General features: G+C 39.8%; 1 long non-coding RNA gene across 1 annotated transcript in view; it reads left to right on the top strand.

The window, feature by feature from the left end:
- Nucleotides 1-26,868, top strand: part of LOC148114642 (uncharacterized) — an 81,775-nt gene that overhangs the window by 29,805 nt on the left and 25,102 nt on the right. The gene's annotated exons all lie outside the window — the stretch shown is intronic.

Raw genomic sequence — 26,868 nt, 5'->3', positions numbered from 1 at the left:
TATGCACTTTCTGAGAATTTTAACCACAAATGCTTGATTAAGTCCATCTCTATTCATAGTTCCCAGGTCTACTAGGAAAACCATGACTTTTGGAAAAGCAGCAGGATGGGGAACATCCGTACCTTGTGGGGAGTGTGTGTAATGATGTTTCATAGAGAAGGGGCTACCAGCAAGAAGGCCCTTTGGTCCCACCAGATGTATATCTCTGATAGATTGGACTTGCAACATAATCTGCCTTCCTATCCTGCTAGGTCAGGTAGATGTAATAGGGTAGAGGCAGTCCTTCAGATAGCCTGGCCCCAAGCCATGACGTAGGGCTTTAAAGATGATAACCAGCACCTTGAATTGAAAGAGGTGACACATGCACAAGACTAGATTTGTGTAAAACTATTCAGGCTGCTGAATTCTGAACCAAATGAAGCTTCCAGATACTCTTCAAGGACAGCTCCATGTGGAGTGCATTACTGTATCATATACTATGATATATATTGTTTTTGTTGGGGAAAAGTATTTTCCTTTATTATCTTTGAGTTTTGCTAATCTCATTGCCTGGATTAGAAATGCTTTACTTCTGTATATGGTAACATGGTTAGGATTAACACAGGGAAGATGTACAATACCACCAATCCTTGGTTAACACAAAAACAGAGGAATAAATTCTTTTATTAAATAGCTAAAATGTGTTTTAAACTAGTTCAGCTCTACAAAGTATTTATATCTGGTCATTACTAGCAAACTTCAGATCTAAAATTATTCTTAACCTTGCAGAAGAAAGTGTTTCAGAGCTTGGACCTGTCTTTCATTTACTATTGAAATCCCTTCCTCTAGTTCTATTCTCCTGTGAGGAGGTTGCCCCATGTTGTTACACATTGATTGGCAGTTCTACCACCCAAACACAGGACATGCTACTTGCAATCCTACTAGTATATAAATAAATAAAAATTCATTGAAGCTTTCTTGGTGGTGCGTGGAATTAAGTATGGGGAAAAAATTCCTTTAAACTGTACATGGTTTTTTAATCTTATACTGAATTCTAAAATATTTCCAATTCTCTTTATTTGGACACAGCTCACTGTTTTGTTCAGAACTTTTTTTTTGCTCTAGCATGTGACAAATCTATTTCATTAAAATTAACAGTTTGTTTAGAATTAAAAGACAGAACAAACAAAGAACATTAAGTGTCAGGCTCCGTAATTTATTCATTTCAGTTTAAAGAAGCTGCAGAGATTTAGGGTTTTAGTTCAAAAGGGTGAAGCTATTATGATTTTTAATGAATTAAATAGCATTTGCAAGGCCACTTTTTCTTCTGAAGATGAATTAATATTTGTGTTCATGTCCATGTGGTGCATAACTAGCACAGTGAAAACAAACATGATTTCCAAGTCAAGAAGATCTATATTCTGTAGACACCACCTCTTCATCCTCCGCCTGGCTCAGCTGTCTGCTTCCAAATGCTTTTACAGTTTCTGCTGATGTGGGAAAGTATTTTGCTCCCTCCTCCCCACACTCCCCACAAGCCTTGGTTATCTTGAACATCAAATTACAAAATAAAGATATTTTAGTCAGTCTTAAGGAATATAGTAATGTTATCAACAGAACTAAATCTCACATATTGCTTATAGTTAAAGATCTGTCCTTTGTAAATGGGCATAATGCTATGTAATTGTTCTTAATTATCTGGCAGGCTGAGCGTGAAGAGGTGAATAAACTGTGCTCATTTGAAGCAGAGGGATTCTATTATTTTAGTCCTGGGGGAGACATTCTAGAGCAGGGGTCTCCAACCTTGGCCACTTTAAGACTTGTGTACTTCAATTCCCAGAATTCCCCAGCCAGCCATGCTAGAGGCATGCTAGAGGCAAGAGCAGAACATAGATTGCATAGAGTTAATATGATTATCCCCCTATTTATATAGTTATATTCTATCACACTAAACACTGCACATTTATATATTGGTACCAAACTTTGGAAAGATTCTGGAGGCTACACCCAAAGTTGTAGGAGTGCCCTCCAAATATTTTGAATCATTAAGTACCATAAATCCCATCCATCAGTGATGCTATCTAGAAATTAAGAAACATGTAAACATCTAGAGGGCATCACTTTACCTACTGACGTATAAAGCTGTCATGTATATTTCTAAATGCTACCAAGTTTGCTACCAAGTTTCAGTACTATTGGCTCTATTTCAGAATCAAAGCATAAATAATAATTTACACACTGAGGAACCAAACCACATAAAGAATGTATTACATAAGCAAGAAATTAAGCACCAAGAACAGCTTGTAGGAAATATTTGTACATTTTAGAGCAAGGGAATATACCACAAACCTCAAAAGAAGACAACGCACATATAATTATCTGTTTGTCATAAGCTCACTAACACAGCACATATAACTACATACACATACCATACGCATGCAGGCAAAAAAAATCTCTCTTTCTCTGTAAATGGTAAATGGTACAGAGAAATAATGCAAAATGCAATTGTACATTTCCAGAGTACTTAGCTGAATACTTTTGCAAATTGTATACTGGGCTAGGTAAAGCATAGCTGATGAGACCCATGCTTGGGTACATAGATTTGGTGCATGATGAGACTTGTGCATTGTTATGGGTTAAATGCTAGTATATGTTGCTTTTGTTCCACCAAGTTTAATGGCTGGTTAAATACTGGACTACTGTAATGCTCTCTACATGGGGCTCCCCTTGAGGAGCACCCGGAGGCTCCAACTGGGTGGTTACGGTAGCGACGTGGCGCTCCCATGTGACTCCCCTCCTGCGCGAGCTGCACTGGCTCCCGGTAGTCTTCCGGGTGCGCTTCAAGGTTTTGGTTACCACCTTTAGAGCGCTCCATGGCTTAGGATTGGGGTACCTACGAGACTGCCTTCTGCCACCAATAGCCTCTCACCGACCAGTATGCTCCCATAGAGAGGGTCTTCTCAGAGTGCCGTTAGTCAAACAATATCAACTGGCGGCCCCCAGGGGGAGAGCCTTCTCTTTGGGGGCACCTGCCATCTGGAACCAGCTCCCCCTGGAGATACGGAGGATCCCGGATATGCGCACTTTCCGCCATGCCCTCAAAACATTCTTATTCCAGCAGGCTGGTCTGGCCTAACCTCCCTTTTTAATTGTTTTTAAATTGGTTTTATAATTGGGGTGTTTTAAATCTGGCCAAAGTAATGTATTTTAAATGGTTTTTAACGTTTGTATTACGTATATTTTACTTTCTGGCTGTTCACTGCCCTGAGTCCTTCGGGAGTAGGGCGGTATATAAATTTAATTATAAATAAAATAAATAAAAATTTAAGTATAGTATAGTATATGCTAGTAAATGCTAGTATGCTAGTATGGATCTATTACCAACTTGGATCCATTACCAACTTATTCCTTGCCTTCTAAAATTAAACAAATTTGCATCTTTTTTTTTGCTACATGGACAGCCAGGAAGATAAAATTCAATTACCTTTCCTATTAATTTCTTGGCTACATTACTAATCACTAATGTAAAAGTCATAAATACTTTAACACTGAAATCAAATGAATAGGTGAGCATTCTCTTAGCTTGCTGAGTTCCAATGCTGGAAATAACATGTGGGTTTTTCATTTGCTAGCTGCATGCCTTCTCATATTGGAAAACTTCTAGGAAGCCTTTCTTAGAAGATATACAAGATGGCCTCTGTAAGGCTTATATATACAGTATATATATATAAGTGAAACCTGAAGATTTAATTATTGTAGAGAAAGTTCTGCTTTCCATTTCTCCTTCCTCTCTTTAGAGCTTTAATCTTCTCATATTAAACTATGTGCGTATGAGAAAAGAAAATTACATATACTTAAGAATATAATTTAATTAGGGTAAAACAATCAGCATCTGATCTAATTTTCAGCTACTCCGGTAAAATGCTATAAATACATACACTCCTGTACTAATACGGAAAGGGGCTGCACGCCCAGAAAGTTTCTTGGCAGCTTCCGCTGTCTGGTTAGAAAAAGAAGCAAGCAACAAAATTTGAACATTCAGTTCTGAGACTTGAAAAATCTCTGGATTTTATTATGGACTCAACAGGGTTTTCATTATGCATGTGCCCAAGTAGAGAGGGTTATGCAATGGGAATACAGTGCCATTGGACATGTTTGTAATTTTACGCATTGTTAAGTAATTGAAATTAATAGATAATTTCAAATGGTCCCCGGAAAACAAATGCCAGGTGGTCGTGTTGAGATTAATTGACAGAAAGAACAATGGTGCATCCTGAATTGAGATCTTAATCTGTTCAATTGTACCAGCTAATTCTGCTTTTGTTCCAGTAAGTTTACTGGCTTGTTAGATATTTAAGTAGATGTCAGATCTTGCTGGCATTGCAACCATGTCTCCAAGCAATTCCACTTTCTGCTCCTAACTTGTAATAGAATCCTGCTATATCAAAAAGCATCAAATTATGGAGATAATAATAAAAAAAATCTGCATTCAATATCAAAATGGAGAGTTCCCCAACCTTTCCAATTTTGTGACGGAGGGAGGGATGGTTCTGCACGAGTGGCAGGCACATGCAGCTCCATTTGCTCGATGGCAGGCATGCGTGGCCACCCGCTCGTGCAAATGGAGCATGGGTGCATGTGCTTGCCCACTGCTTGTGCAACTGGGGATGTGCGCACACAACTGTGGGTGCGCACATCCCTTCCACTATCACTTCTACAACCGAAAGGGATCAGGCCCGGTCGTGGGCTGTGGCCCTAGGGTTGGAGACCCCTGTCAAAATGGTTTCAGTGGTAATACAGTAGTGAAGAGAGACAAATAGTAAAAAGAGACTGTTGAAGGCTGGAGAGCCAGTTTGGACTAGTGATTAAGGCACCAGGCTACTAAGCAAAAGATCATGAGTTCAAGTCCCACCTTGGTCATGAAAGCCAGCTGGGTAACTTTGGGCCAGTCACTCTCTCTCAGCCCAATTCACCTCATAGGATTGTTGTTGTGGGGAAATAGGAGGAAGATGTGTTGGATGCGGTCATTGCCTTGAGTTATTTGTAAAAATAATAAAGGCAGGGTATTAAAAAAATACATAAATAGTATTGAAGAGTAAAATATATAATCTTGTAGCCTTTCCCAAACTAATGAGTAATTATGGCTTGATAAGATGAAAATGGAAAGCAATAATATGTGGAAGAAAGTTATATAAAAATATCTATCATAACTCTCATTTAACAACTAGGTAATCTTATAGACTATTTAAAATGGCCAACATTATGCTCAAACTCATATCAGTATAAGGGAAGTGCAATTTTAAATGTTCCCAGAATTATCGCTGAAAATAAAATAACACCAGCAATACTGGAATAAGCCATGTCCTGCCAGCTGTGTTACCATCTGCCAATCACTAAACTGCTCTGACAACATGTCCCCACATGCCTTTATAGAAGGCAGCAATTTAGGGCAATAGTGATTTTGCACTATTTGTGTATATAAATCCATATACTATGTATCACCCAGCAATCTTTCCTAGTATAGCTAAGCTCATGCCAAGAATCTCCTAATCTTTCAAAACTTTTAGTAATTAAAAAAGTGTCCCCCACACTCCTACCCCTCGAAATATCACCAGCTAACTGCTTCATTCTTAGCCAATTTACATGAGACTAAAGTGTATTGCATGGTATCTGGCTTGAAATAATTTTGTACAGCATTTTCTTTTCATTTTGCTTGCAAATGGCTTATCTCATATGACCCTAGTCTTTAGCGTGCTAACATATGCAAATGTAAGTAATAATGCTACACAACTTGGTGATCAAGAAAATTATATCGAATTGTAAGTATGCACACTAAGATTGATTAAAACTAGCATGCAACACCCATTCATATCTGCAGAAATATTTTGACAACAATAAATGCCAATTCTAACATTAGCCTGCTTCATTTTAACTACTAAAACAATCTGCTGTTACATTTTAGAAGTTTGAGACATGGAATAGGGTTAATTCCTTTTAAAATCTAAACCGAAACTTTCAAATGATGAGACAAGCACCTTGCAGAGTGCCAATTTAATTTTAACGACTGCTATTAGCTTCTGGTATTCCTTCCTTCTGCCTAACTAGTTTCTCAGTTGACTGGCAGCCTAAATGCTGGAGGCTGTCACATGCCAGGGCAGCCATGAACCTTGGGAGCTGAGGACAACTGAAATTCTATATCTTTCAACAGCTGATAAAAAGGCTTAAGCACGTAATTATTCAACAAACATGGAAACATTTAATATTTTTCATCACCATTACTTATTTCCTGAAGTTTAGCTGTTCTTATATAATATCCTATATAGTAGCTTTGTATTCCACAATCTTTCTTTCACAATTGCCCTCCCGGATGGTTTAGATCACTACTTCCATCTCCATTTCCAATATAACTATTTTCCCTGCTGGCTAGGGGTAAGTAAGATTGACTCAAAACATTTTGTGCTTAAGATGAAAAACAAGATGGCGTCATCTCCCATTCCCATAACAGATGGGATTCACAATAATGTTGCCTTTATCTATGGAGTCTTCTTCTATTGTACTTTGAAGGCAATGAACCGATTTTGTACTTAAAATGAAAAACAAGATGGCGTCATCTCCCATTCCAATAACAGATGGGATTCACAATAATGTTGCCTTTATCTATGGAGTCTTCTTCTATTGTACTTTGAAGGCAATGAAACTGATTTAGAAATGATTTAGGCCATGTAGTACTCAGGGTTTTTTTCAGTTCAGTGTGTTCCCTTCCAGAATCTGCTGTCAGTAGCAATATTCTAATTTTTCCCATTTGTTTATTTATTTATTACTAATATAAGATAAAAAAATACAAAAAAAAAAGTAGGAAAGATAGGGGAGGGAAAACAGAAGGAAAAAGTGTAGGAAAAAGGAGAAAAAGAAAGAAAAATAATTGACTAAGATAATAACAGAATAATAATATAATAACATCAAACCTTGACTTTTTATTTTTACACAATAGTATAAACTAGCCATAACATTTGTTATGTTATGTTATGTTATGTTATGTTATGTTATGTTATGTTATGTTATGTTATGTTATGTTATGTTATGTTATGTTGTCTATAACAACAAATCATTAGAACCAAAAATCAAAGATTATTTTTTCCCATCCTTGAACATGAAGTCCATAAGCGGCTTCCAAGTAGAAAAAAAAGTAGTTGTGTTTTTGTCTTTAATCAAAGTAGTCAATTTATCCATCCCTGCTAAACTTTTCCTAATGATAAGGGTTAGTCCCTGGTGATTGAAGGTTGTCTCTTACAATATATTTTTATCAACTTCAGCAGCTTGGGCCAGGAAAGTTAGAAGCATAGGGAAGCAATTCTCTGTTACATATATTGTGTTCACATTCAAGTATATTTAATGCAATATATATGTTTTCCCAATGTTTGCATGATTTATTCCCAATTTCTTTGTTATACAGTATAGAATTTCAGATATATATGCAAACATTTTCAGATTCAGAGATCTGAGCTAGTAATGCGGACTTGTTTACAAGCCTAGTTTTAAAAAGCAAGAATCCCCATAGCCTGGATCAAGCAAAACTTCCTAGGATTGTAACTCTGATGCCTTGTATTAAATCTTGAACTTTTTCTGTATTTGTGTATCATGTTAAAATGCATACAAAAGGGATCACATTACACATATTTCCAAATACCGTATTTTTCACAGTATAAGATGCTCCGGAGTATAAAACGCACATTAGTTTTTGAGGAGGAAAACAAGAAAAAAAATCTGCCTCTGCCTACCAGCATCCATCGGTATTCATCTGGCTAGCGTCCTTACAGCAAACAGCAAACAGCCTGGTCAGCTTCAGCACGTTATCACAGCCTGATTCAGCATTAGCAGATGATTGGTGGTTGGATCAGTCTCCCGGAATACTGCCAATCAGCTGTTACAGGCTATGGGGATTGCCACAGCCCATCACCGTCTCCACATGTTGTGTTTTTGGCCTCCATAGGCCCCATTTTTGGCCTATGTGCATCATGTTTTCAGGCCGTTCCAGGTGGCAGGGAAGCCCGCCCCATGGAACTGGCCGAAATGGAGGCCAAAAATGGGATGTGTGGAGGCGGCAATCGGCGGCAATGTGCTGTGGCGATCCCTGCAGCCTGGAACGGGTCTAAAATGGGGTGTACAGAGTTCGAAAATGTGACACACAGAGGCCAAAAACAGCCAAAGGGGGGGCCAGCAGGTGGCCGGGGCTTCGGCAACATTTGCTGAATAAGACATACAGACATTTCCACCCACTTTTTTTGGGGGGGGGGAGAAGTGCATTTTATACTCTGAAAAATACGGTAATTCAATTACATAAGTAGTAAGCATTAGTGAGGCTTGATTTATGTTATTTACTTCAGCAATTATAAGAAGGAATTTGACAACTCCCTAATGTTACAGACAGGATACTTTTGACTTGAATCATTCTTTGAGTTTCTTCAGACACTTGTGTTCAACCTGATTCCCACCAAATGTTAAATGTTAAGGAACATCAGTAGAATATTTCCCTCCCCCCCCCTCAAATATCGGTCTTGATTGGATAGAAGGCCACTACAATGTAGCATTATTTTTAAAAAAACTTTTGAAATACTTTTTTACAAAACTTTCCAAGTTTAAAAAAAAAATCAAAAATTTTGAAATCTATTCCAATGGAGCTGAAAGCATATTTATTGAACAGGATTTTTCATAACTCAACTATTTTCAAAATCAGTTTTCATATCTCTGTAATGGAGTGGCATTCCTCTTTTCAAATGACAAAGCTAATATCATAAATAAGAATTACCTGATTTACACTGAATTACCAATAGGAGGGGGAAATGAAAGGCAAACAGAAAGGGAAAAGAACCGAAAAGGACAAAAGCAGGAATGTGAAATCTCAGTAACTGGAAATCAGCCAAATTCAGGTAAAGCAATGGTTTTTTTTCCCATAGTTATTTTAACTGCAACATACCTGTGGCTTATATAGGTTAAGCAGTAAGTAAACAATAGCAATTAAACATATTTCTTAAGATGTAAAGAATGTAACCAAATCAATACCAGCTGGGAATACCTTTAGGCCATCTTCTCCCGTATGAACTTGTCTGTCTGTTCCTGTGTCTGCATTCCTATCTTCATCTCCTATAAAATTTAACTTTAAAAAAAAAAAGAGTTCATGAGTTTGCCCTATATTGAGCATCTTGGATGCCTAATAAATCTTCTCCACAGTAATCATGCCCATGCTTTATGCCATTAGAATTTGCCATTAGAAATAAAACAGGAAGAAATATTGCTCAAATGCTCTGATTTTGAGGAAAAATTATAGATTTGCCAAACCCTATTCATGGATGGTAGCAATGACAGACCTCACAAAGAGAAAATATTGGACTCAAACCAAACTCTGGCATTCCATGCAAAGAATTGATGAAGAATGATTAGTGAGGCTTGACTGGAATGCTCATGGACAGAACAATTCTGACACTTGGTTACATCAATATATTTCTATTCCTGTCATCAAAAGGATGTTTCCAAAAAGAAATTTGACTTGGTTCACCTCTAAACTACATCTTTAGAATCATATTAAAGCCATTTAAGGGGGCTGGAGATTACTTAGTGCTGAACGTGAGCTAGTGAGGAGGCAAATGTGTCCTGTATATGATAAGATTTTTCGAGGATTATCTATACTTCATACTCTACTCCTCAAGCTCTCTTTTCTAGACCCCAAAGCCACTCAGATTCCTGCAGCTTTGAGACCGTGGTATTTAAAAGAGTGGGAAATTGCTGCAATAAAAAGTTAAATAGGACAAAAAGCTTTGAAAAATCGTAAAATCAAGAAAACATTCATCCATAACTGTTTAGAATTTCTTAGTTAGATTAAATATTTTTCTTAATAAAGCAATTTGCTATATAGGAATATTGAATATAAATATTATACTCCAATATTACCCAAAAGTTTTTATTATTTACTTTCTTGCTTTTGTTTTTGTTCTTGCATCATTTTTCCCCAAGTGAATTATGTCTTCTAGAATAATTCAACAATTGTTGTACCAAAATAACAGTAATGAGGTCAGGCTTTATAACATTTCTGTGGTGGCTGTGTGATGTTATAAAAATGCTTTATGTCACTAATTTATTTTCCTTTCTAGCTCTATAGCTGTAGTTTTGGCCTTTGGTCTTTTTATTATTCAATTTTAAAAAGACACTGAAAGGGCAGGAGAAGGGAAAATATAACAAATTGTAGTGTAAGCCCTCAGATAGGCAAACTGTAGTTAGAAAAGCAAGGAAAACTTCAAAACTCTTTTTACAAACCCTTCTCTACCAGCTTACTTGTATCCAATGTGTGGCTCTCAGCCTTTCCAACAACCCCCACCCCACCCCAAAACTGTCTTTCTGTAGGTAGTACCCTTAGTAATAGGCATCTTGGCTGCAATCCCAAAACAACTGAAGTACTACTTGAATTTATGGATTTCTGACAAAATTACCATAAGTCAATTGCAAAAGGCAGCCTTACTTGGAACAACAACTGTGACAATGCCTTTAAAACCATCAAACATTCACATTTGCTTATCCCAGGTCCCAAAGGTGGATTTCAGCAGGTTCTGACCAGTTCTGGAGAACTGGTAGCAGAAATTTTGAGTAGTTCGGAGAACCGGTAAATACCACCTCTGACTGGCCCCGCCCCCATCTATTCTCTGACTCCCAAGTCACAGCTGATCAGGAGGAAATGGGGATTTTGCCGTAACCTTCCCCTGGAGTGGGGTGGGAATGGAGATTTTACAGTATCCTTCCCCTACCACGCCCACCAAGCCAGGCCCACCAAGCCATGCCACACCCACAGAACCAGTAGTAAAAAATTTTGAAACCTACCACTGCCAGATCCTTAGGAAGGACTCAATAGGTGAATGAAAATACCAAATCCAGTCTAAATATCTGGCTGACTGTGCAATGAACCATAATAATAATAATATAGCTTACGTCATGCGATGATATCTCTCATACTATGAAAACAATATCTGCCTATCCCAGGTCCTTGGGAAGGACTTGATAGGTGTATATAAATGCCAAATTTAGTCTAAACATCTGGCTGACTGTGCAACCAACCATTATAATAGCAGTAAACAATTTACAAAGAGAAGGTTTAATTCTTTGGTTGATGTTTCTGCCTCCAAATCCCTTTCCCCCATTCCATATACATTGTGGGTTCGAAGCGTGTTTAGTCCTAAAACCCACAAGAAATTATTTTGAACAGAAAAAATGTTGGAAAAAGAAATGTTGAATATTTCCTTTTATGAGCTAATTTTCCATTCAGCATTATTTCTGCTTGAAGCACATATACACACAAGTATAAAAAGTGTGTAAATGCATTGCTGTAGTCTATAATCCCACTTATTTTTTGGGTACTTAGAAGGCATCCAGCTACCAAGTAAGATTTGGGTGAACAAAATGTTGGTGAAATCTGAGTTGGTGGCCTCTTCAAAGTTGAGTTGACATGATCTTGGTCATAAAACTATTCATTTCTAACGAAGTGACGTGTGACATTATTTTATTTGTGTTTTTTAAATTTCTGTACTGACCATGCAGAACAAATTATTCTTCATCACCTGAATTGGAGCTGTGAGAAAAGGGTTAATTCCACATCTTCCAATTCAAAGGCAGGGCTTAAGACTCTTCCTATTCTATGTAAAACTTCCTGGTCATCTATCTTAAGACATTATGCCTGAAATGTTTCTGGGAAATATCTCTGGTCAGCCTCAGTGCTTCTCCATTCATGTGATCTCTTCTGAGATAAAAGAAACCCATATGAAATTGCAGTTTTGAGAGGACAAGAAGTGCAATAAAACAGTGTTGAAATTCCAAGTAGCAGCTGGAGGGTGCCAAAGGACAGATCAAATGGCTTGTTGTGCTGATTGCAGGCTTCTAAAAATGCTTGTCAAGGACAAAGCTGTAAACAAACCTGAGATTTCTAGAGCATTTTGGATCAAGCACTGATATCTGACAGGAAAAAACCAGTAACAGAGAGGTATTTTTATTTCTTGAAGAAAATATTTCTCATACCTTTGAGGAAAATCTTAAGACATTTGTCATGTTTAGATTTCATAAATATTCATAGCAGGTTCCAACAGAAGAGAATATGTATAGTTTAGGATTGAACTGTGGAGTCCTTGGGGTGTATAAACAGGGAGCAAACCCCACACTCACTAGCACAGATGATGTTACCTAGTTGAGTAATGAAATGTCAGCAAATGAACAATCAAGCTCAGAGAGCACTAAGGACTCCATAGTTCATAGCAGCAGCAAGCAGAATAAGCTTTTGAAATAATACTCCAGGAGGACTATTCAAGTTTGATCATTCAGAAGCGTGTTAAGAATTTTTTTGTAACAAAAACAATTAAAATTAGCAATAATAAATGACACAAAGACTTTTTTCTTTTAAAAAAAGAGTAGTTTTAGTGACCAGCATTAAAAGAGTACCTGGGTGTAATGTATTTACTTTGGTTTGGGTTTGACTGAATAATTCGTATATCTATCCTGACCCTATAGGATAGTTAGACTAATAATATAAGAGACAAGGTGGGCTTTTTCTCAATTCTAGGAGCATGCTACCACACCATACAAAGTAGTTTGAAGTCAGATTGTTTCCTATTTTCTCTTCCTTCTTCTTCTCCTCCTTCTCCTTCTTCCTCTTCCTCCTCTTCCTCCTCCTCTTCCTTTTCTTCCTCCTCCTGCTCTTCCTCTTCTTTTACCCCTTTCTGTGTCAAGGTTCTGGTTCTTGCTTTTCTGGTGGCCTTAACTGATGTAGTGTGTCTTTGATGTTATCTCTCCATCTTCTTCTGGGTTGGCATCATGTTCTTTGACCTTCTTTTTATATATGCCTTGTAGGAATCCCACAGATGAAAAAACCACTTCGTTACGTTTCCACTCTTGAATATGAAGGGAATGCCAGAAGTGTTTACCATATAGCTAACAAATATGAGAGTGTAAAAAACATAATCCGACCAGCATCCTGCTCTAGGAACTACTATAGACTCTGGACTCTCTTTATTTTGACCCATTCCACATTTTCAGTTACACTGTGTGTACCTCTCTTGGCCTTGCATACAGTTTGAGCATGTACTATAAGAAAGAGCTATATAGCCGCCAAGCTTAATTTCTTCTTGCACTTAAAAGCTTGTTGCAAACTATGGTCATTAAATGATAACATGGTTTCATATTTGCAACCAGGGACTTTTCCCAGTAACTCTAATCAGGACTTCATGCTGTTATGGTAGCTGGAGTCAGGGGAAAACATTCTAAACAATGTGTAAACACTGGCACTGGTATTGGGAAAATGAAGTTCAGGGCTAGGCGGTGGGGTAAGGTTAAAGTTCCTGAAATACTCAGAGTCAGCTTTAAATTGAAGCTGAGTAGCTACTGGTCTAGGGTGCAAAGCTTAGAGGGTGACAACACCACTCCTCCTCCTGAATATTTTAAATATATAAATATTTGTGTTGTTGTGAGGTAGCACCATATATCCTTGACTGAGCACTACACAAGCTTTGTAGGGTTCCTGTATTGATAAATAAAAGATATGCTCCAATTTCAAACAAACTGGCACAGAACCAAAAGAAAAAAAGAGAAGTTTCTTAAATACCAATGTCCATTGAGGTCCCCAGAGTGCACTAAGGACATTCAGAATGTTCCTTCCTAATATTCAAGTTCATATAACATTATTCCTTAGAAATACTTTATTAGTATAAAGTCTCCCTCCCTTTTACTCCCCAATTAATCTTGAAGTCTAGGAACAATACTGTCAGCCCATGTTGATAGTATAGATAACTTATTTTTCCATCTTTTAGTATATTATATGACAGCTCAAAGAATACTTGCTGTTTCTTTAATTATGCATACAATACAACAAAAAACAACAACCCAGAATTGATAAGAAAGAAGAAAGTTGCCACCATAAATTGAGGCATGTTAAAGGAAAGGAAATGGTCCTGTCACATACTGACACCATTTGTTCCTGTGGAACAGGAAATAAAACCCCTTTCATGTACATCTGAAGCTTTTCACATTCTGAGCATTTCATGGCTAGAGCAGAAGAGCTGACAGCTAACATGTCTGCGATCTTTCCCCTCTACACCTTCACCTCCCATCTGATGAAATCAGCCAAGAACAGCATCTTCTCAAGTAACACAAGAACTTGACTCAAGGTCTTGAAAGGAATTCTCACTATATCGGGTGTATCTCTTGGCAAAGGCCTTGGGTCAAGTACTGCAAGCTGTAATAATAAAACCTGGTTAAGAATGGTTACCCTGACCCGCAGTTGCTGCTGTCACCATAAATTTTTAAACTGCTTAAAATACAGAGAAGATGAAGTGAGGCTTTATTAGTTGTGTATGTGTGTGTGTATGTGTATGACTATTAATAGAACATAACTGACTGCAATGTTCTAAATGCTTATTCAGGGCTTCTGCTGAGGAACTCTGTGAGGAAGATGATGAAATACTCTAGTTAAATTGTGGTGTTCTTAACTGAGACCATTTCATAGTTTGCCTCTGGTAATATTTTGGGGACTGGGCCCTGAGCCCTTACGCCCAGGGGTGAAATCCAGCAGGTTCTGACAGGTTCTGGAGAACCGGTAGTGGAAATTTTGAATAGTTTGGAGAACAGGCAAATATTACCTCTGGCTGGGCCCAGAGTGGGAGGGGGAGGGAATGGGGATTTTGCAGTATCCTTTCCCTGGAGTGGGGTGGGAATGGAGATTTTGCAGTATCCTTCCCCTGCCATGCCCACCAAGCCACACCCACAAAACCGGTAGTAAAAAAAAATTGGATTTCACCACTGCTTAGCCCCCTAAGTTCTCGTGAGTGACGAATGGGATGTAACATTTATCCTGTGATAGGCTGGTAATAGAAAGCCCCTGGATTGATAACATCTTATATAAATGTTCTTGATATTACAGGAAAAAAGCTTGGCTATGATTTTTGCATCATTTACAGAATGTATAGCTAGTCCTTGACTTACAACGGTTCATTTATTGACCATTCAAAGTTACAAGGGCACTGAAAAAAGGGACTTATGACCATTTTTCACACTTATGACCTTTCCTGAATCCCCATGGTCACATGATCAAATTTCAAACGCTTGGCAAATGATTCATATTTGTGACAGTGCCTTGAAGTGTCCCGGGGTCATGTGATCACCTTTTGCGACTTTCTGACAAGCAAAATCAATAGGGAAGCCAGATTCACTTAACAGCCGTGTTACTAACTTAACAACTGCAGTGATTCACTTAACCATTGTGGCAAGAAAGGTCGTAAAATGGGGCAAAACTGAACAAATGTTTCACTTAACAATAGAAATTTGGGGCTCAGCTGTTGAGGACTACCTGTATCACTTAATTTGAAAAGCTGTTTGCAAATTGGTAGTGATCTACCCTGATCTCTGCATAGATCATAGATCATGATCTTGTAGAACAAGAGCCGAATGGGTGACCATGTTAGATTTCATGCTCAGAATACATTTGACGGATAGCATCTATGGAGAAAGATCAAAACAGGGAAGATGATGGATGTTGCATCACAGTCCATGCTGGCTGATTGGGTTGTCATGCACATACACCTCCACATTTAACATAAATTTCCTCTCTCTTTTGCATATCTCTTAACTTCACCTTCACTAAAGTAATTCATGTTCATATATTTTATTAAATATTTGTTTACTTTTCCATGTACCTGTAATTTTGAAAACAGCTTGTGGAGAGAATACTTCATTAACATAAAATATGTTACATGCTAACTTCAATTTTTTGGGAGTATCAAACAATGCAAGGGAGCATTTGTGTTTTATTTTGAATCTTAATGAGAAGTTCATGCTATCTGTGGGTAAATGTTATTTTAAATACTTCATGAACTTCAGACAGTTAATATTTGTATGAGTGATCAGAGATAATTTCTTCCAGTTATTCATTTCAACAAACTAATGGCATTTTAATGAATAAATAAGACAAAATTGAAACAACAGGCTGGTTCTTTCAAAAGAATCTTCCTGGATCTTCATCAGACAAGTTCTTCCCAATTAATGTCTTTTTGTGACAACTCAGAAAGTTAATTGGAGAAAGAAATGTTTATATGTATAAAGTAACATTCTTAAGAATGTTTAGAAAGCCTTTGAAATTTTTTTTCTTATTCCTTTTATGAGGATTTGGGGGAGGTTAGAGATTATCTCACTTCATATTTTGTTAAATTGCAAATACGGTTTGATTTTTTTTAAAAAAAATCCTGGAATACTGACTTTTAATGAACATTTTTTATTGTTAAAAAAATAAAATTCACTATTCATATCAGCATCACACCCAGAGAAGAGAGGTTAATTAAGCAGCGAAAGGAAGAGGGTTGTTACCTTAATTTCTTTCTTGGGGCTTCATGATAAGAATGCAAAGAAATCTCTCTTTGATTTTTCTACCCAACACTAATACTGTAATCTACTAAAGCATTCCATTGTGACATCTCAGAGATGATAATGTCCATAATTTATGGAATCTATTGGTATCAACCTGACATATGCTGTTTAGTACAAGTGATGTATATTTTTTTTAGCAGCCATTTAACTTCTTATTGGTTTGCCCCCCCCCCCACCATGGTTGCAATATTGTGTAAGAATGTGGCTATTTTTGCAAAACCCTTTCTTCTTCTCAAGCAAATGAATTTCTTTTTTGTCATAAACACCCATTTTATTCATTTTATTTATCTAAATCAATAGAATTTATATTAATCGTGGTTTAAGTCCTACTGATTTAAAGAGATTTTGCATCCTTTGCCATGATTAATGCTTTCTGAAGTTGCAGAGCCTCAACTTTAGAAATCACCCAATTACAGTGGTTGGGCAGGGGTGTGGAAGGGAGAACTCTCAGCTAAATTCTCAGTCCAAGAAAGATTTAGATCAGGTGTTTGTATTGCAAGCTGACATTGTTTTCATGTGAGGTTTTGAAGAAATCACATTATCTCAGTATCAGAATGTCTTCTTATTTAAAGGCGGCATTGTTTTATTGTAACATTTTGAAAAATACATTGACTTGGAACATCTGAGATGTATAGAAAAATATTATGACAGATACTTTTGAAATAAAATGCAACTGGGATTAAATGATGTAATAAGAAAAACTCAGGTAACATGGCAACCTGTGGCATCGGAGGTAGAGAGACATCAAGTGTGCGTCCCTTATTACAGGTAGTCATGACTTACAAACATTCAAAGTTACAATGGCACTGAAAAGAGTGACTTATGACCATGTGATCAAAATTCAGGCGCTTGACAACTGGCATGTATTTATAACAATTGTACTGTCCTGGAGTCATCTGATCACCATTCGTAACACACCCAGCTGGCTTCCAAAAAATGGGAAAAGCCAGATGATTCACTTAACAACCCACTTAAAAACGATCTTGCTTAATAACAAACATTTTGGGTTCCATTGTGGTCATAAATTGAGGACTACCTATACTTATTCTGGTATTGAGATTTATGGCTGACCAGAAATGGATTATACTTGCAAAGATACCACAAATGACAAATGCCAGATTAACAACATTACCAACTGCTAACTCAAGATGCATGATGTAATATTTTAATCTTTTCTCTGTGGCTCATCCTGGCCTATTACTTGTGTTCTTAAAATAGGAGTCATCTCAGCAAGCAAAAGCACTGTGCATTAATGTTGCCAAAAATAGGCACAATTGTTTCAGAAACGCAGAGAAAGGCCTTGTAATCAGGGGTGGGCTTCAGAAATTTTAGCAAGAAGTTCTCTGCCCAGTTGCTAGGTGGCCATGGCCATGGTGGCATGGCCTAGTCAGCCTCCTGCACCATGGCGGGAAGGGTGTGTGTGCCCTCCCTGGGCTCTGGAGGCTTTCCTTGAGCCTCTGGGAGGGTGAAAACGGCCTCCCCAGGCTCCAGAGGCCCTTTCCTTAACTTCCGGTAGGCTCATTTTTCGCCTTCCCTGAGTCTCTGCACGCGCCCTGCACTTACCTGCATCCAAAATCGGCCGTGTGGGGACTCCTGGAAGGGCGGGGTGGGAGGAGCCAGTAAGGAATGGGACTTGGGGGTTCTCTGAAGTGCACAGAATCTTAGCTAGAGGTTCTTCTGAACCCCTGCGAACCCCCAGCAGGCCACCCCTGCTTGTAATGGGCTGTGAGAATAACCTTGGGACAAAGAATGAAGGACCATAGCCTAAACAATGGTCTGATAAGAGAAACCCAAGTCCAAAGAAGGAATAAGGGTGCAGAAAGATCTCAGAAGGGACCCTTCCTAGTTATCTGAAAAATAAAAACAGGAAAGGGGAGTAGTGCTTTCAGATTTGCAAGGTTCTGTTATGTAACTTTACAATAAAGGTAGTGTTACTGCTCATATGTATATCTACCCGATCTGGACTATCTCAAAGGGCTGATAAGCCTCCACTTATTCACAGGTGTCAGATTGCCTATTAGAACAAAAATGATCAGTAATTGCACACCAGATTATTAGATAATGATAATATCAGGAATACAGATAAATTAGTCACGATCCAAAGATATACAAATAAGTTTATAAGCAAACATATTTATAATCTCTTAGTTTGGATTAGATTTAGATTCATTGAAGAAATCTTTTTTTACAGTAAACAGAAATAGAGATAGTTTTTCAAGCTATGTACATCTTTTCAAGATTCAATTTTGATTTTTTGGTTGAGCAATGCAGAGAATTCATTGATGCTACATGCCCGGAAATAGTTTTACTTTGCTATAATTTAGTTTATACTGTTTCACAATTTGTCTCCCATTTGTTGTTTAAGACAATTTGTTCTTTTATAAAGTACACACAAGTACTTGTACAATTTTTTGCTACTTTTGTACACAATATGCTTTCCTATGTACATCATTTCAGGACATATTTTTATTAGCTTATTTTATTTGTATTTTTATTCTCTAATGCACTTTTAGGTGCTATCTCTGAGGATGGAATAATAATTTTTCATCAGTTATTTCCTGTTCGTCACCATTAGCATTAATTATTGACCTTCAGAGAGATGCCATCCTAGCAACTGAAAAATTGCTGAGGAATATAAAGACATACAGAGACTGTAAACACGGGTGGAGAGATCAGGATAATTCTCACTGGCCTCATACTTTTCCTGTAGCCACATTTGAATATTTATGCAATTGAATCCTGCAAAAGTGGAAAATAAAAAATGTTCAATTAGAATTACAAATTTGTATGCATATGAAAGGAAATTGACCTCAAATGCATTTTTTTAAAATTTATTTTCAATTTATATACCGCCCTTCTCCCTGAGGACTCAGGGCGGTGCACAGCCAGAATTAAAAACATGAAATACAAATATTAAAAACAATTAAAATCTATATAAATTTGGCCCAAAATTTAAAAAACCACAAACCAATTAAACATTTAAAAATTTTAAAAAATTTCTTCCTAAACCAGCCTGGCTTGCTGGAAAAAGTGGGTTTTAAGGGCACGGCGGAAGGCACTGAGGTCTTGGATTCTCCTTATCTCTGGGGGCAGCTGATTCCAGAGGGTAGGTGCCCCCACAGAGAAGGCTCTCCCCCTGGGGGTCACCAGCCTACATTGTTTGGCTGATGGCACCCTGAGGAGGCCCTCTCTGTGGGAGCGCACGGGTCGCTGGGAGGTCGTCGGTAGCAGCAGGCGGTCTCGAAGATAGCTAGGCCCTATGACATGGAGCGCTTTAAAGGTGATAACCAACACCTTGAAGCGCACCCGGAAGACCACCGGGAGCCAGTGCAGCTCGCGCAGGAGCGGTGTTACATGGGAGCGCCATGCTGCTCCCATCACTACCCACGCTGCTGCGTTCTGGACCAGCTGGAGCCTCCGGGTGCCCCTCAAGGGGAGCCCCATGTAGAGAGCATTGCAGTAGTCAAGGCGAGAGGTGACGAGGGCGTGAGTGACTGTGCACAGGGAATCCCGATCAAGAAAGGGCCGCAACTGGCGAATCAGGCGAACCTGATAAAAGGTCCCCCTGGTTACAGCCGTCAGATGTTCCTCCAAGGACTGCTGCATATCCAGGAGGACTCCCAGATTGTGAGCCCTTTCTGTGGGGGCCAAGGACTCGCCCCCAATAGTCAGTGATGGAGTCAACTGACTATATCGGGATGCCGGGAGCCACAGCCACTCAGTCTTGGAAGGGTTGAGCTTGAGCCTGTTCCTCCCCATCCAGATCCGCACAGCCTCCAGGCACTGAGATATCACTTCAAGGGCATCGTTGGGGTGGCCTGGGGTGGAGATGTACAGCTGGGTGTCATCAGCATACTGATGGTATCTCACCCCGAAGCCACAGATGATCTCGCCCAGCGGCTTCACATAAATGTTGAACAGAAGGGGCGAGAGGACCGATCCCTGTGGCACTCCACAGACGAGAGGCCTCGAGGTCGACCTCTGCCCCCCTGCCAACACAAACTGCGACCGGTCGGAGAGAAAGGAGGAGAACCACCGCAATACGGTGCCTCCCACCCCCAACTCTTCCAGCCGGTGCAGCATGATACCATGGTCGATGGTATCAAAAGCCGCTGAGAGGTCTAACAGGACCAGAACAGAGGAGCAACCCCTGTCCCGAGCCCTCCAGAGATCATCAACCAACGCGACCAATGCCGTTTCCGTGCTGTGCCCAGACCTGAAACCTGACTGGAACGGATCTAGATAAGATGTTTCCTCCAGGAATTGTGGAAACTGTCGCGCGACCACACTCTCAACAACCTTCGCCATAAAGCGAAGGTTGGAGACAGGACGATAGTTGGCCAATATTGCTGGATCCAGGGATGGCTTCTTGAGGAGAGGCCTCACCACTGCCTCTTTCAAGGCAGTGGGGAAGTAACCCTCACTCAACGAAGCGTTGATAACACCCTGGAGCCAGCCTCGTGTAACCTCCCGGGAAGCCAGTACCAACCAGGAGGGACACGGGTCCAGTAAATATGTGGCCGTACTAAGTCTCCCCAAAATCCTGTCCACATCATCGGGAGTCACAGCATCAAACTCCTCCCAGATAACATTCTCAAGACTATTCCTCATCACCCTGCCCTGATCTATCCAGTCAGAGTCCAAATCCCCCCGGATCTGAGCGATTTTGTCATACAGGTATTGTCCCAAATCCTCCGCCCTGCCTTCCAGGGGATCCTCCCGCATTCCCGGATGGAGCAGGGAGCGGGTCACCCTAAACAGGGCGGCCGGACGATTCCCTGATGACGCAATAGAGGTGGAAAAGTAATTAAACTTTGCCGTCTTTATCGCCACGAGGTAGGCCTTAATATGCGACCTTACCAGTGTTCGATCAGATTCAGCGAGACTGGCCCTCCAACCGCTCTCCAGGTGTCTTTTCCGGTGCTTCATTTCCCTCAGCTCCTCAGTAAACCAAGGAGCTGCGCGGGATCGGCACCGGGTCAGAGGCCGCAAAGGCACGACTCGGTCCAAGGTCCCACCAGCTGCCCGATCCCAGGCGGCTACCAGGTCCTCAGCCGAGTCATGTGCTAGATCCTCAGGAAATGGCCCAAGCTCCATCTGGAACCTATCAGGATCCATCAGGCGCCTGGGGTGGACCCATCTTATTGGCTCCGCCTCCCTGCAGCGGGGTGTAGCGGTTCGAAGGTCCAGGCGAAGGAGCGAGTGATCTGACCATGACAAGGGTTCCATGTCTATATCCCCTATAATAAGATCACTCAATCACTGGCCAGAGACAAAAATCAAGTCCAGAGTGTGTCCTCCCCTGTGGGTGGGGCCATGAACTAGTTGGGTCAGGTCCATGGCCGTCATGGAAGCCATGAACTCCCGAGCTGTCTCAGACGTTTCACCGATGGATGGCAAGTTGAAATCACCCATGACCATAAGCCTGGGTGTATCAACTGTATATATGTGTATATGAAATACACATATATATATACACATACACACACATGTATGTGCGTCTGTGTGTGTGTGTGTGTGTGTGTGTGTGTGTGTGTGTGTATCTTCATAAATCAAATATATGAATAGAGCCTAGAGTGATAGCTGATCTATATTTTCAGAACCAAGGAATGTAGGCTGAAATCTCTGAAGAGGCTGGATAGATATGGAACAAGCTATAAATGGATAATAGAACCTGGAATCAATGGAATGCTACTATAACAGCAGACCTAATGAGAAGGGATATATGAAACATATGAGGGAACTATGGATGGACAGAAGATATATGTCTACACTAACTGAAAAACACCTAGTTACCCAATGCTTCAACATGATGAAGAAGAAGCTGATCTTCATTGTTCTATGCTAGATAGAACAATGATGTGCAGCCAATAACTGAATGGCACTACGACCTCTCTATTACAGAACACAGTTGCTGATGTGAGACATAAGATCATAAATTAGCTACATTTAACCCTCAAGTCTGGTTACCAAGATTGACTGAAGAAGTACCATTGGATAGTATGCTACAAAATGCCAATAGCGCCTTCACACAATTGCTACTACCACCATAACTCAAACCAATGAATTAGTATATCCTATAGCTGCTGCAATCCTGGATATGTTTGACTACACAATCATGAAGAACAGTAGTACATAACCCTCCTGGAAAATGAGGTTAGAAGCTAAGATCAAGGTCAGAGACAGGTTTGTCAGCTAGTAGAATCAAAGAAGGGTGTGAAGATTAGGGATATGACTCAGCTATTGAGAAAATACAAGGGCCTGACTCTTATCTGAAGACCTGGAGACTGCTAAACAAAGGTTCATAGCACTGGCTACCAGCCTAAGGAGATGTACTAGAGCAGGGGTGTCAAACTGGCAGCCCATGGGCCAGATGTGTCACGTGTAGGCCATGCCTACCCCAGCTCCACAAATGGGAAAAACGTTGTGAAACATCACAAGACAGAAATGTGATGCAGCAAGTTTGACACCCGTGTACCAGAGAGATACAGGCCAAGAAGATAAATGCTCTGTTCTCCAAAGAATCATGCAAGGTATACTCCAGGGGTGAAATTCAGCAGGTTCTGACAGGTTCTGGAGAACCGGTAGCGGAAATTTTAAGCAGTTCGGAGAACCAGCAAATACCACTTCTGGCTGGCTGCAGAGTGGGGTGGGAATGGAGATTTTGCAATAACCTTCTCCCAGGAGTGGGGAGGAATGGGAATTTTGCAGTATCCTTCCCCTGGAGTGGGGTGGGAATGGAGATTTTGCAGTATTCTTCCCCTGCCACGCCCACTAAGCCATGCTCACCAAGCCACACCATGCCCACCAAGCCACGCCCACAGAACCGGTAGTAAAAAAAAATTGAATTTCACCACTGGTAAATTCCCAACTGCAGTGCCACAACACAGAAACACACAGCCACCAACAGTTGAAACTGAACAATATAGGGAGAACATACAGGACAATGAGAAGACACAAAGGACTAGTGTAAGCAAGAGAGGGTGTGGAAAATAAATGCCAAAGTGATCCCAGTAGTGATAAGAACACTTAGAGCTATGAAACTTAAGTTGGGAGAGTGGATCAAACAGATTCCAGGAACAACATTAGAGCTCTCTGTCCAGAAGAGTGCAGTGCTAGAACAGTTAAGATACTACACAGAACCCTCAAACTCCCAGGCCTCTGAGGAAGACACAAATCATCCATAAGGATGAGATGGGATATTTTTAATAGACCTCTTCACAGATCAAATATCTGATCAGAGCTTAGAGTGATATCTGATCTGTGATCTCAGACTCAAGGAAGATAGACTGAAACCTGTTCTTCAGAGGAGTGCCAATAGTTCTTGGAGACTAGCCCTGTTTCTCCTTGTGCTTGTGATCACCTGCCCTCTTTAATCAAGAGACCTCTGGGAAAGGAGTGACAGTCTACAGATACCTTGTCTTTCTGTACATTGTGCCCATTGATTTCAGAGAAAGGCAAAAAAAAAATAAGCAATGGCAAAGAGAAGATGTACTGAAGAATAGTGCCCATTGTGAGCAACTTGACTTACAGTTTCACAAAACACGAAACAAATATTTACGGTCTGATTTTTATGTATTTTGTCACAATCATTTAAAAGTAGCTCTCCAACTCAGTAGCAAATATCTTGGTGTTTTAGGCATATTGTACTGCTTCTGATATTGGTAACAGTGACAAAGTTAATGTTCTGACCTAGGCTTCCTGAGTCAGTAAAACATACGAGTAGTTCCAAAAACCTCTTTTGTTGCAACAGCTGTGAATTCTGTTCATTTATAGATGAGTCCCAAATAGTTGTAAAGAGTCCTTCGGGATAAGGCTGATAATCACTCACCTTTATCTCCCTTGACATGGTGCCAAAGACCTAATTGGCAAAGCCACATGGAGTCCAGAATCAAACAGAGCTTCAGACTTTAAACTGAACAGAATTAACAATGTTGCTTCCTGCAAAGGCCCACGTGCCTTTGCTCCTCTTTTAAGTCTTAAGGGAGGGGCCAATCATCTCCAAGCCCTACTCCTGAGTTGTCCCTTTTGTTTTAACTGTTCTTGCCTTCTGGCAGATCTATGCATGCGCGCACTGGGAACAGGCTCCCCCTGTTCCTTTGCCTCGCTGAGGTCCAACTCTGGAGGCTCCAGAAGCAGCACATACCTCCCAGATGGCCCTTTCTCTGCCTCCAAAACAGAGCCCTCATCCGAGCCTTCCCCAGATCCAGGACTGGCCCATGTTCCTCCCCAACCTCCTTACTATCTGATTCTGCTGCCAGCTCCGCAGGCCGCCAGCAGACCACAACGTTAATATTAGAGAAATAAACCTGAAAAGATGTTTTCATTTTCATTTGTTTCCTAAGGTTTGTGGTCATCAGCTATATTATTGAGATGGCACACCAATGAAATTCTTATTTACATTTCAGAAACTATTTAATATATTTCATTCATGACCCAGAAGCCACTTCTTGTTTCACTGGACTTCTCTGGCTCCTTTACTTACAGTACTATTTCAGATTTCTTCGATCTGCTGCTGTCTGTTTAAGGTGAACTATAATTCCCATAATTCCTAGGGGGAAATGACTACAGTTAAGTAGGGATTATGTAAATTGTATTCTAACTAACAGTTTTGCAAATATATGGCCTCGACATATTTCACACTGACTGGTAGTAGTGGTTCTTCAAAGTTGGAAGCAGCCTTATTGTACAGGTGCACAAAGTGATAGTGGAAACAACGTGTGGTCCATACATTAACTTTCTCCTCTATAATCAAGACTGTAGAATTGCAGATGTCCTCTAAATCTCCAGTTAAACAGGATCTCCAGCAATGAGGCTGCTTCCAACTTTGAAGAACCACTACTAGTCAGTGTGAAAACATTGGCTGGACCAATGTTCTGTCTCAATAAAAGGCTGATTCATTTCACTGTTTATACACACAGTGCTGTGCAATGGAGGAGAAGATGTCAGTCCAAACATTCCTATGTCTTGCCACACACATAACCAAAGTGCTCATACTGTGCCTCTCTACATAAAAATTCCAACAAATTCACTGTAAGGGAGCTATACACAGCTTGATGTCGAAAGCAGAAGTACTCCTAGCTCGAATTTGCTCTGTGGTAGAGGGAAATGCCAAGGCTCATATAGAATAGGAGTTTGTGTAACAGAACGTCATTGGGATAGTTCACACTGATACTGAATTGGACTTTCTGGAGATACAGAGACATTTGATGTAGTGCTTGTTTATGTATACAACACAGCATGTGGTGAAGCAGATACACATACAGCTTTGTACATATTCGCCTAATTCAGAGGTCTTCAAACTTGGCAGCTTTAAGACTTGTGGACTTCAACTCCCAGAATTCTGCCAAGTTTGAAGACCTCTGGCCTAATTCTTCTCATGCCTGCACTGAGGTACCAAAGGAATTAATCGCAATTGCATACAGATGTATTCATATGCAGGTGGGAGGGCCATTTGGCCTGGACATCAAAGAGAAGAAGAGATTTTCAAATTTAGGCAGTTGGCTTTTTAACTTTAGAATAATATACAAATTATTGGTCTCCCCAGTCCATTTTCAATGTGTACTTTATTTTCAAGTTTTAATTTTTATTATAGCTAGGGGCCATAACAATGCAAGCATCTTCGGCTCTCTTTGCTCAGGTTTTTGTCATTGTGTATGTGTACTTTATAAAATGAATTTCCAAGTATATGAAAGTCAGAGCTTTGATGTTGGAAAATCCTTTTGATACAGATTAGTGGTGGGTTTCAAAATTTTTTACTACCAGTTCTATGGCCGTGGCTTGGTGGGCGTGGCATTGCTTGGTGGGCGTGGCTTGGTGGTTGTGGCAGGGGAAGGTTACTGCAAAATCCCCATTTCCTCCCAATCAGCTGGGACTTAGGAGGTAGAGAATAGATGGGGGCAGGGCCAGTCAGCATTTTTACTACCGGTTCTCCGAACTACTCAAAATTTCTGCTACCAGTTCTCCAGAACTGGTCAAAACCTGCTGAAACCCACCTCTGATACAGATACTATACCACACAGCTGGTCAACCAGAAGTTACTTGCCATTTATGTTGCCAAATTCTAGCACTATAGACTGTAACTAATTATTGGGTGAGTAATTAGCCAACATTGGGTGCTTCTAGGTGAAACTTTTATTTTGCAGCATCCTCATTCTAGATAACATAATCTTCTATTTGTCAGTCTTTCATACTTTATCATCTTTGCTTTTACTTTTTTTTTTACATACCTATGATAATTGTCTAAGAAGAGAAAGACAGTATAGTTATGCCTTATATTTTTTTCTGGAAAAGGTAAAAAGAATCCATCTGGAAGCTGCTACCTTTTTTTAGTTTGACTCTTCTATCTTGTCCCAAAAGCTGTTTGAAGAACCAGAAAAAATAAATACTATAAAAAGTAGACTTCAGGATATAACTTTAAATCAGGAAGTAGCAGACTGAAGGAAA

The sequence above is a fragment of the Pantherophis guttatus genome, chromosome 3 (genome assembly GCF_059756535.1).
Source record: "Pantherophis guttatus breed Tessera chromosome 3, ASM5975653v1, whole genome shotgun sequence".
Classification (NCBI taxonomy): Eukaryota; Metazoa; Chordata; class Lepidosauria; order Squamata; family Colubridae; genus Pantherophis; species Pantherophis guttatus.
The sequence above is the reverse complement of the archived record's forward strand: the minus strand, read 5'-3'. Positions and strand labels throughout refer to the sequence as shown.